At 42.7% G+C, this 11,636-nt stretch overlaps 1 pseudogene; it reads right to left on the reverse strand.

The window, feature by feature from the left end:
• Positions 1-8,635: 8,635 nt before the first annotated feature.
• LOC112060252 (histone chaperone asf1b-B-like) lies at positions 8,636-10,314 on the reverse strand (annotated as a pseudogene).
• Positions 10,315-11,636: the final 1,322 nt, after the last annotated feature.

Genomic DNA, 11,636 nt, shown 5'->3' on the forward strand with positions numbered 1-11,636 from the left:
GCAAAGTATATTGATGCAGTTTGAGGCTGTTTAGCCAGTGACCCAGATTTTGCTCTGAAATGCAAATGTGAAGTCAATGGGAACTGTCCACATGCATCCAGGGGTAGAATTCCAAGTTCCTCTACTGTGTTGTATAAGGGCTCATAACCTACTCCAATTGAAGTTAATGGCAAAACTCCCATTGACTTCAATGGAAGGACACAAGAACATAAGAATGGCCATAGTGGGTCAGACCAATGGTCCACCCAGTGTCCTGTCTTCCAACAGTGGCTGGTGCCAAATGCTTCAGAAGGAATGAACAGAACAGGAAAATTATCAAGTGATCCTTTCCTTGTCATCCAGTCCCAGATTCTGACAGTCAGAGGCTAGAGACACCTAGAGCATGGGGTTGCATCCCTGTCCAACTTGGCTAATAGCCCTTGATGGACCTATCCTCCATGAATTAATATAATTCATTTTTGAACCCAGTTATAGTTTTGGCCTTCACAACATCCTCTGGCAACAAGTTCCACAGGTTGACCGTGCATTGTGTGAAAAAGTACTTCCTTATTTTTGTTTTAAACCTGCTACTTATTAAATTGATTGGATGACCCCTGGTTCGTGTGTTATGTGAAGGGGTAAATAACACTTTCATATTCACTTTCTCTACACCAGTCATGATTTTATGGACCTTTATTATATCCCCTCTTAGTTGTCTCTTTTCTAAGCTGAACAGTGGCAGTCTTTTTACTTTCTCCTTAAGTGGAAGCTGTTCCATATCCCTAATCATTTTTGTTGCCCTTCTCTGTACCTTTACTAATTAAAATATATCTTTTTTTGAGATGGGTTGACCAGAACTGCATGCCATACTCCAGGTGTGGTTGTACCATGGATTCATAAAGTGGTATTATGATATTTTCATTTCATTATCTATCCCTTTCCTAAGATTCCTAACATTCTATTAGCTTTTTTGATTGCTGCTGCACACTGAGCAGATGTTTTCAGAGAACTATCCACAATTCCAAGATCTTTTTCTTAAGTGGCAACAGCTAATTTAGAACACATCATCTTGTATGTATAGTTGGGATTATGTTTTCCAATGTGCATTACTTTGCATTTATCAACATTGAATTTCAACTGCCATTGTGTTGCCCAGTCGTCCAGTTTTGTGAGATCCCTTTGTAAGTCTTTGCAGTCTGCTTTGGACTTAACTCTCTTGAGTAATTTAATACTGTCTGCAAATTTTGCCACATCACTATTTAACCCTCTTTTCAGATAATTTATAAATATGTTAAACAGCACAGGTCCCAGTACATGTCGTGGGAGACCCTGTTATTTACCACTTTTCCATTGTGAAAACTGACCATTTATTCCAATGCTTTGTTTCCTATCTTTTAAGCAGTTACTGATCCATGGGAAAAAAAAAAAACTTCCCTCTTCTCCCATGCCTGCTTACTTTGCATATGAGCCTTTGGTATTGGACCTTGTCAACATGTTTCTGAAAATCTAAGTACATTATATCTGCTGGATCATCCTTGTCCACGTGCTTATTGATCCCTCAAAGAATTCTAGATTGGTGAGGCATGATTTCCCTTTACAAAAGCCATGTTGAGTCTTTCCCAACATATCGTGTTTATCTATGTGTCTGCTAATTCTGTTCTTATAGTTTCAGCCCACTTGCCTGGTACTGAAATTGGGCCTACTGGCCTGTAATTGCCAGGATTGCCTCTAGAGACTTTAAAAAGCTGATTTAAGCGATAGACTACATAGCAGTTAGTAGTTCTATAATTTCATATTTGAGTTCCTTCAGAACTCTTGGATGAATACCGTCTGGTCCTGGTGACTTATTACTGTTGAATTTATTAATTTGTTCCAAAGCGTCTTCTATTACCAGGTCACCTTTGTCACCTAAAAAGAATGGCTCAGGTGTGGGAATCTCCCCCACATTGCCTGCAGTGAAGACCGACACAAAAAATTCATTTAGCTTCTCTGCAATGGCCTTGTCTTCCCAGAGCACCTGTAGCACATTGATCATCCAGTGGGCCCCGCTGATCATTTGGCAATCTAGCCCTGAGGGAAATCTTTGATTTCTATGTGACTTTCTTTCCAACAAATGTGTAAATATTTTCCTTTGGGTGAGGATATGTAGCATGTATGCTAAAGTCTAAAATAAATAATTATGTTGATTAGTAAAAAGGCCAGTATAAAGGAAACATGTACGTAGTTATTCAACATTAGCATTACAGAACCCACAATTAAACAGATTCCTTTACAACTAAAGACAAGTTCCAGACTGTAGGAGGAAAATATATTTCAAACAAATATTCTGCAGTCAGTACCATCTGTTCCCTCTTTGTGTGAAGTATTTTTATTTGCTGTAAGCAATGAGCCTAAACAGGTTTTCAGAGGTTTATTATTAATAAATGAATTTGGAAAAATTGCAAAGGAATTCACAGCATGGATTTACTTAGCACTTCAAGTCAACTTTAAGTCAATATTTTGAAACCAGCGTTCAGTGCTAGGCTCCTAATCCAGATTTAGCCTCCTATATAAGAGTGACCTGATTTTCAGGGAGCTGAGCACCAGCAATAACTAGATAATAGCAATTATGAGAGGAAGCGATGAATAAGTTCTTCAGTTGAATCTTCAGGAGGAATAGAGTGGTGTGTGCTGCATGTACTTAGTCAAGCTGAAGTTAGCCAGGCACCTGGGGGTAATGACTGTATTCGTGTTAAGAGTGCCATGGGATGACACCTCCAGCTGCATAGTGCTCCAAAGCACCACATGGAGGAACTGATTTCAGTACTGACTCTGAGATAAAAGAGATCCCTACTGAAATGTTAGCACCACTTCCAGCAGCCTCCAAGTTCTCCTTGAAGGTCAGCCATCCAAGCACTGGCCAACTTCACTTTACTTCCCCTGTTCCCTGCTTGTGAAACAACAGTTTAATCTGAGGGCTGTAACACTTGGATCTAATTCTGGTTGTTGGGCTTGGTGAGGAGGAGGCTGGGTGGTGCTTAGTGGCCTATGATGTTCGGGAGGTCAGCTTAGATGAGCTGGTGTTTCCTTTTGGCCTTAAATTCTAATTCTATGACTTCTAAGAGCTGACAAGATAGCCACTCCAGCTGGCACAGCTGTAGTCTCACTAATTATGGAATAAAGTGTACACACTAAGTGTGAGTAGAGAGACATGGAGCATGCATTCCCCCAAACCAGTTATTTGTACACGTTGCTAATGCAGATAATACCACTAGTGTTGATAGAATGGAAGTTAAATATGATGAAGTTTCTAAACCCGAGACAGTGAGGTCTTACATAACTTATGTCAAGAGGCTATATCATTGTTAAACACATTCAGCAACGGTTCTATACAAGCATAGCAACCTTCAGTCAATGTATTCTCCCTGGTTCTTCTTACTGAAATGCTCTTTTGGACAAGACTGATGGACAATACATTTTCTGGCAGCTCAGTGCTGATGCAGTATCTGCACTATAAAGAAAAATCTTTTTCCTTGGTTTTTATTTTACTCACTCTAGGTGTGAGAGTTCTACTCAAAAAAGTACTGTAACATCTGCTTTTCTACTCCTAGGCATTGCCGTGGTTTATAATTTCTAGTTACTGTAAACTGGTGGAATGAAGATAATTGTGCTACAATTTATCAATATAAGGATATTAGATGTATTGTAGAGGTAGGGGAAGGAGACAAGGTTGGAGAAAAATCACAGTACATCCTACACACACAAAATTCAACCATCTGGTTTTGATCTAGAGAGATCAGACAGTAAGAGGACCAAAGCTATCTGTATCTTCTTTAAAATTATCCTGAGTCGACGTTTCTGCACACATGCAAACTACAAAATCTCTCAGCTGGGATTTTCAAAAGAGTCTAAGAGAGATTGGTGCCCAAGTCTGATTAAATGTCAATGGGATTTGAGTGCCGAACATTTTTAGGCCCTTTTAAAAGACCCAACCTGCAGGCCCTCACATTAACACCTTACAAAAACCTAGATAGCTACCTCAGATAGGAAACACTAATTGAAAACTAGAGGTTGAAATAAGAGTAACTAAAACAACGGAAATAATTGTCATGAAGAAATTTACCCAGGAACCAACTGGCGGAAGGATCAAGGCGACAACAGTAATACAACGTGGCAGGTCTTTGATAGGATCACCTTTGAAAATCTGGTCCTTCTTGAGATGCCTAAATGAGAGCTGAGCTCTTCTGAAAACCTGATCCTAATTGTGAAATCAGAGCCCTTGAAAATCTGGCCCATCTCACAGAGAATACAGCAAACTAAGGAAGTAGAGTAACAAAAGCAAAGACAACTCTCCAGCTTTACACTGTGTTAAATTCTTAATGGGAAATAAGGAAGGAAAGTTCTCCAGGTGCCGGACTATTGTAAATGCAGGTAATTGATCTAATGAGGGTATTCCTAATAGGGAATCCCTCCTCAATGCTGCACAAAAAAGCAAACCTCCCCAACTTCACCACGCCTCTATTGCCCTGACCAATGGCAACCCTTCATAATCCAAAGTTTGATGATATATTGCAGCCTGTCCACTCTAGTAGGGATATTATTGTTTAAGCCATAAAATGAGGATAATGATACAGACCTTTGTAAACCTTTGAGATTCACAGCTTTGAGATCTACTGATAGAAGTAGTAATTAATAATAATAACAATTAGCTCTATACATATGTAGTCAATCGCAGCTTTGTCCACATAGGGACTGCAGGACTGGTTGTTTAAATTGTAACAGATTGGACCAGATTTAGCTTAGAGATCCTTATGCACCTTGAGAAGTACAGGGAGATGCATATCTCCACCACCAGAGAAGTGCCAGATAAACGGAGTAGAAATTTCTTTCGCCAAAACTTTTGCAGTTAAAAATACAGGTTTGGGTTGATCAAAACATTTGGCCAATTCTTATTGAATTTGCCAAATTGTTTCAGATGAATAAACCAAAAAGATTCTGAAAATATTGAAACGTTTCACTGACATTTTCAATTCAAAACAAATTTTTCATTTCAGTTTCTTTCAATGTTATTAAAACAACAACAACAACAACAACCTACAAAAAAAGCCCAAAATTGAAACAAAGTGTTTCATTTGACCCAAAACAGGCTTTTATTTTTAGGAATTGCAAGCAACCCCCCCCAAATCATATATTTGCACAGATCTAGTATCAGGAAGGCACTGTGTGTCAGCGACGGGGACATACTCAGAGTACGAGGACAATAATGACCCGCAAATTATGAGTTTTCAAATGGTACCTCACAAGTCATACCTTGTACAAAGATTAGTACAATAAGGGACACAAGGGTATATATATTCCGTCACAGCAACACCCATCCAAATTCCTTTTTTTCTATTGGGAGAGGCCGGGTATGTTGTGTCAGCCCTTTAGAGATAATGCAGTTGGGGTGAGGTAGGAGGCGTGTGGTGAGTAGGGGAGCATCCATGGACACCTGCACAGCCTCATAGGCCTATGACATGATCTGCCTCCAAATCCACAGCTTTAACAGAGCACAAAGACTTTGTCTTGAGTGCTACATTTGACAACAATATCCACACATTTACACCGAGGGCATTAACTGAAAGCAGCATATTGGCGTGGTAGCAATAAAGTGCTGAAAATGTTGAATGCAGCTGGCTGGGCCATGACAGCTATTATTTACTGTAGTCATTCCCTAAATCTGCATTCCATCTGCCATCTGCATAAATAATGAACAGAGCAATAAATATGGCAGGATTACCAAACAATTTCACTCAGCTTCTCCTGACTCTGTGAAATTCTGCAGTGATTCATTTGCTTGGCTGGGCCCCAAAGGACAGGTTTGAACTAGGGGCTTTATTTTTGTATCAGAATCTGGGGCTTCCAAAAAGCAATTCCTACTCAGCTACTGCTTCAGAAAGAATTCTTCAGAATACATTCTCTCTCTCTCTTTCTCTCTTTTTTAATTTAGCGGGAGAGAAAGGTTCTTTTGAACTACAGCAGCTGAACCTGCTCCAGTCATGAGTCACTGACTTTGAGACAGAAATTTCAGATACTTATAGTAGGTTCTCCTTTTGCTGAAAATCTATTTTGCCAATTTCTCTTCAACGAGGATGATACCAAAAGTCATTTGCTATTATCCTTTCACTGAGAATCACGTTCACTTACCTGCACCATGTTAATAGCACAATGACATGGGCTGGGCATCACTGCCTTCCACTGGAGAGAGTCAGAATTGCTTAGATGTGTGTCAAAGGCCTTCTGATGATGAAAATTAGAGACAGATTCAACAGCACAGTTACGCAAAAAAAACAAAAAACCAGTTTGGATCAATGTTTTAGCAGAAAGGTGACCCTAGAACATTTTGTCATCTTAAAAAAAAATTGATGGACAATTCATAAATTTAACACGTACTTTGTATTTATTTATTATTATTCCATAATATATGGTAGTATGTAAAGACCGAATCTGAGAACGAGATCCCATTGTGCTAAGCATTGCAAACACATAAGAAGAAACAGTTCCTGCCCCCAAAGAGTTTATAATCTAATTTGACAAGACAACCAAGGAGTGAGAGAAAAGGAGCATCTCCACTTTATAAACAGGGAACTGAGACACTGAGGGCTTGGCTACATTTGCAAGTTAGAGCGCATTAAAGCAGCGCCAGGTGCCCTAACTCATGACCTGTCCACACTGGCAAGACACTTACAGCACCTGGACTCTGCAGCTGGAGCACTCCTGGTAATCCACCTCCACAAGAAGCATAACGCTTGCTGCGCCTCGACTGAAACACCCCAGCGTCAGTGTGAACGAGGTGTTGCATTACTGCGCTTTGATCGGCCTCCGGAAACATCCCATAATCCCCTTAAGTCAAGTGGCCACTCTTGTCATTGTTTTGAACTCAGCTGTAGAAATGCAGAGATGCCCTTTCAAAGGTCCATTTCTGACAGCAGACTGCTTATCTGCTCCGGGACAAAGCAACCATTAGAGTGGAATATTGCTGCTGTGAGTGTGAGAAAGAGAGAGGCGGGGGAAGGGAGGATTCTGATGCTGTCTGAACTTACAAGACAGATGGTGACATGCTCTCGGCCCCCCCAAAAACCCACTCTCTCTCCCCCCACATACACACAACACACTCCCTGTCACACTCCACCCCACCCCCCATTTGAAAAGCACGTTGCAGCCACTTGCATGCTGGGACAGCTACCACAATGCACTGCTCTTTGTGGCATTGCAAGAGCTGCTAATGTGGCCACACCAGTGTTCTTGAATCTGACAGTGTGAACACACTGCAGCACTTTCCCTACTGCGCTCTCCGAAGGCTGGTTTAACTCACAGTGCTCTACATCTGCAAGTGTAGCCATGCCCTGAGTAATTAAATGACTTGCCAAAAGGCTGACAACAGATCTGCAGCAAAGCCAGGAATCCACATCTCCTGAATGCCAGTCCAGCACCTTCCCCACAAGACCATCTTTCCCCCATCAAGAGTGTATCACTGCAGAAGTATTTGCTTTACTGTTTCATTTTTTTATTAATACAGGCTCAAACCCAGGAGAAAATCACTTTCCCCCCTCAAATTACTGCCATTCAAAAGCATTGTTTGGCCAGGTATTTCAATAGAGATCTATTTGTATTGTACTGTACTGAACTAGGGGTGGGAGGTTGAAATCAGCAGAACTGCAGTTTTCTAATCTCGTCCTAAATGCATTCTAGCAAACAGTTACACGCAACATTTATCACGTAGATGGCACAAGAGGGCTATGTGAACTCTTGTAAGCCTGTGACATTGAAGTGTCCTGGAAGGTCACAGAGCAACACAATTTGGCTGTGAAATCATTCCAAGAGCTTTATTCCTACATTGTCTTAAGACACTTTCAATAGTTTAAAAAAAAAAAAAAAAGGTTTGCCAATAACATTCATACAACACCAGAGAGGGAAGTGGACGAGGTCAGAACAGGGCATTTTGGAAAAGAACTAAATGATCTCTAGGGGAGCTTTCCCCCAGCAGGCTGGTGGAGGGCTCAAGATCCTGGCTGGGCTTGTGACTGGCCCTTTACTCCAGAGAGCGCTATGCTGAAGAGTGTCGCCGCCCCACAGTCAGTTACTGGGAGGAAATTATGGTCCGTTCAGAATTGTGCTGCTGTTATCGCCCTAGTAACAATGGGCCATTCTAGTAGACCAGACATGGGTTTCCTAGCATGACACACCAGACCAGTAAGTGTTGTCAGAGGCTCTTGATGGTGAAGAAAGCAGCAGGGGCTGGAGAAGAGAGTACACAATGACTTCCCACCTAGACACAGATAAAGGGGGTCTTACGGGGCAGCTCGTGATACCAGGGAGGTGTGTGTCCGGGCTGCAGCAGCCCAGGAAGGAGCAGAGCTGGGCCAGTGCAGGGGTGGAGATGGCTCCCGGAGACAAGCCAGCAGAGCTGGCTCCCATTTCTGGTGAGCCACCCAAGCCCCACGTACCAAGGGGGCTGGGGATGGAGTTTTTAGGGGGCTCCTTGAGCTGGTGGCCGATGCAGGGTGGGCAGGACTAAGAGATTATTAGGGTTGTTCCTACTGAACTAGCAGCAATTGGTGCAGAGACAGAGGAAGGGGAGATCAAGCTGCGGGGGGGGGGGCGGGGGAGATGAGCCCAGCAGTCCTATGGCTCTGATTCCCTCCTAGCCCATCTGCAAAGCAAGTGCCCCCAGTCTCATGACAGATCATTCCCTCTAACTGCCCCCCATCACCTCTGCTTCAGTTACCCCACTGGAACATGTCTAGGTTTCTCCACTCACCATCATAGTTGGTATGTGGACAAAGCCCCCCCATAGCCAGTCAGATCCCCCTCCCCACACAGTGGCTGCGTCCTTGGGCTCCCCTGTCTGGGTCTGAGCGCGCCCCAGATCCCTGTGGAGTTCTCAGCCAGGATGCAGAGGCCAACGTCCGGCCCTTGCCAGGGGTGCAGTTGGCAGGCATCCTGCCCTTGGACTCCGGGTCCACCTTCCCAATGTCCTCCATCTGGTCAGCAGGGCCACCCCAGTTGATGTGGAAGCAGATGACATGGGGGTTGGAGGACAGAATGTTCCTATGCAGCTGGGAGAAGTCTGTCTTGAGGGGCGGGTACTCCCACAGTTCGGGGTCCAGCTCGCGGGTACTCCCACAGCTCATTGATGATGGAGTAGCCCATGAGGATGAGCTCCTGGCCCAGTTTGGTGGCAGGGGATGGGCACCACTGTCATCCATACCACATCACTCTTGGGGAGGTGGTTTGGGCTGGGGGCTTTGGCCTCAAAACCAAACGTGTGCCTCCCAGCTGTACCAGGTTACACCAGGACTGAGTCAAACACCTGGTCATACTTCTCACTCTCTGCAGAGGCCATGTAGATGATCTTCCACACCAGCTTATGTGGCAGCACCTCCCTGCACTCAAACCACACCTGGAAGCAGAACAGGTAGTCAAATGGGCCCGGGTTCTCCAGAACTGACACCACTGACACATGGGATACGGTCACTGCCTCTGGGACCTGAGCCTGTTGCCCGCTCCCCACGCCGGCTGTGAAATCAACTAAATATTCTCTACATATATTTCTTTGTGCAATGTGTTCTTTTTCATTTAATCTATTTTTGCTTAATTTACCAACATCCTAACAGCGTTATGTTAGGATGTTGGTAAATTGGTACAATAGGGAACTGTCCATAGGACAGTTCCCTATTGTACCACATTTTAAGAAATTAAATTTCAGTGAGTAATTTGAAATCCGGAATGCAGCACACTACATAGAAACAGCAAGGGGTAGGACTAAATAGACATAAGGTTGAAAACAGTATTCAAATGAAGAGTAAAAAAAAACAAAAACATTCTGTAAATATAAAGCCAATGTTACATCTGGACAAATGCCTCATCCAGTTTGAATTAATCGCTGTTTTTTGATTGCCTAAATTACTAAAGCTTTATTTTTTCTACAATGATTTTTCCCCAGAATGACTAATTTTTGTGTCATGCAGTTAGCCATTTTCTTCAACCCTTATGCCTTTTTTGGACCTATCATATTCATGTCATATAACATGACTTCACGCTCCCCACAACTGGCGTAAGTGTTAATGGATACGAGTCCTTTGGCATATTTCTTTCCATTCTCTGCTGCTGAAAGAAATGCTCCTACATAGCAATAGGATCACATTCTCACATTAATGACCTGCAGCACAACACTGAATTTTCTTACTTTATCATCAACAAAATCAGCATATTCAGCATTCTACTTGGTTGCTTTTCCAGTCATGATTTTCTACAGCAAAATAACTTGCATTCTCCTTTTACCTCAGGCTCCACCGTTTGTACCATATACATCATCCTGTCATCTCAGTTGTTTGTTTTTTTTACCCTGGGTTTTGAGCTGGCAATCTGAAAGGCATATTCCAGGATGGTGTAAAATATCAGTACCTGCCATTACTCTAGAGTAATGCTGTTTGTTTTTGCCATCCAACTTTTTATGAGGGAGCATTTGGTATGCAACAATGCGCTGGCTGTCAAGGAGACGTTGACCTGGGACAAATCTCCAATCTGTACTTTGGTTTTCGAACCATAAACACAGCATGCTGGGAATGGAATCTAATATTGTCCTCCAAACAAGCATCTCTATTCTCACTGGCAGATGCAGTCTGATTCACCCGACTGCATTTGTTAATAATATGGAGGTAAGGTGTACTTTATCAAAGGATGCGACTCATTGTTCTCATCCAGGAAAATCAAAAAAAATTAACCGCTGCTCAGAGAATTTGCATTTTACATATTCATAGAGGATTTTGAGTCCTAAAATCACATTCCATTTTTGTTCTTTAGAAACCACTATTAATGCCAATTTTGGGAGAATGAAAGGGAAACACAGAAAGATATTAACAACATTCTACAGACCCATTTGGAGATTTTCAACAGAGAATGAACATGGCTGATAATTTTCAGGGACCTGCTTGGAAATGCAATATATACACAAGCTAAATAAAAAACTGTCCTGCCACTTGAATGGCATTACCCTACATATCATCCTAATTGATGAGACTTCAAATTTAGCCCTGGAATTCTGTAGATCAACAAAGCAACAAATCACAAGGTCCAGTCACAGACATAGGGACAGGTTATATCTAGTCACTGCCCATCGTTACAGGTGGGGGGAAAATGTATCACCCCAGTGGAAATCCCAGGAGGCAGTGTGTCTGAAACGTGTCTCCTGTAGTTCTCAAAATTAGGGTGGGGGGGAGTGGTCACTGCACCAAGCTTGGAGAAAATAAAGTCTGCTCTGCTCTGCACTCAGCCAGTTTCACTCCCTTCCTGCCCTCTCTGGAGAGCCTTGCACTGCAGAACCCTTGTGCTCCCTAGTTGCAAAGGCTCCCATTGGACCCTGCTCCTGCAGGGCAGGGACACAAAGAGCAGCAGTTTGGTGCGCTCTCTCTCTCTCTCTCTCTCTCTCTCTCTCTCTCTCTCTCACACACACACACACACACACACACACACACACACACACACACACACACACAGTATTGCCAACTTCAAGAGACCAACAATCATAAATCCGACCCCCACAAAATCATGAGATCGGTCCAAAAATCATGCTTTTTTTTTAAAAAGATTGTATTGTGTTTTAGGTGAATCTCTTGATTTTTGATCTCCTGCTGAGC

This window comes from Chrysemys picta, chromosome 10 (assembly GCF_011386835.1).
Source record: "Chrysemys picta bellii isolate R12L10 chromosome 10, ASM1138683v2, whole genome shotgun sequence".
In the NCBI taxonomy this organism is placed as follows: domain Eukaryota; kingdom Metazoa; phylum Chordata; order Testudines; family Emydidae; genus Chrysemys; species Chrysemys picta.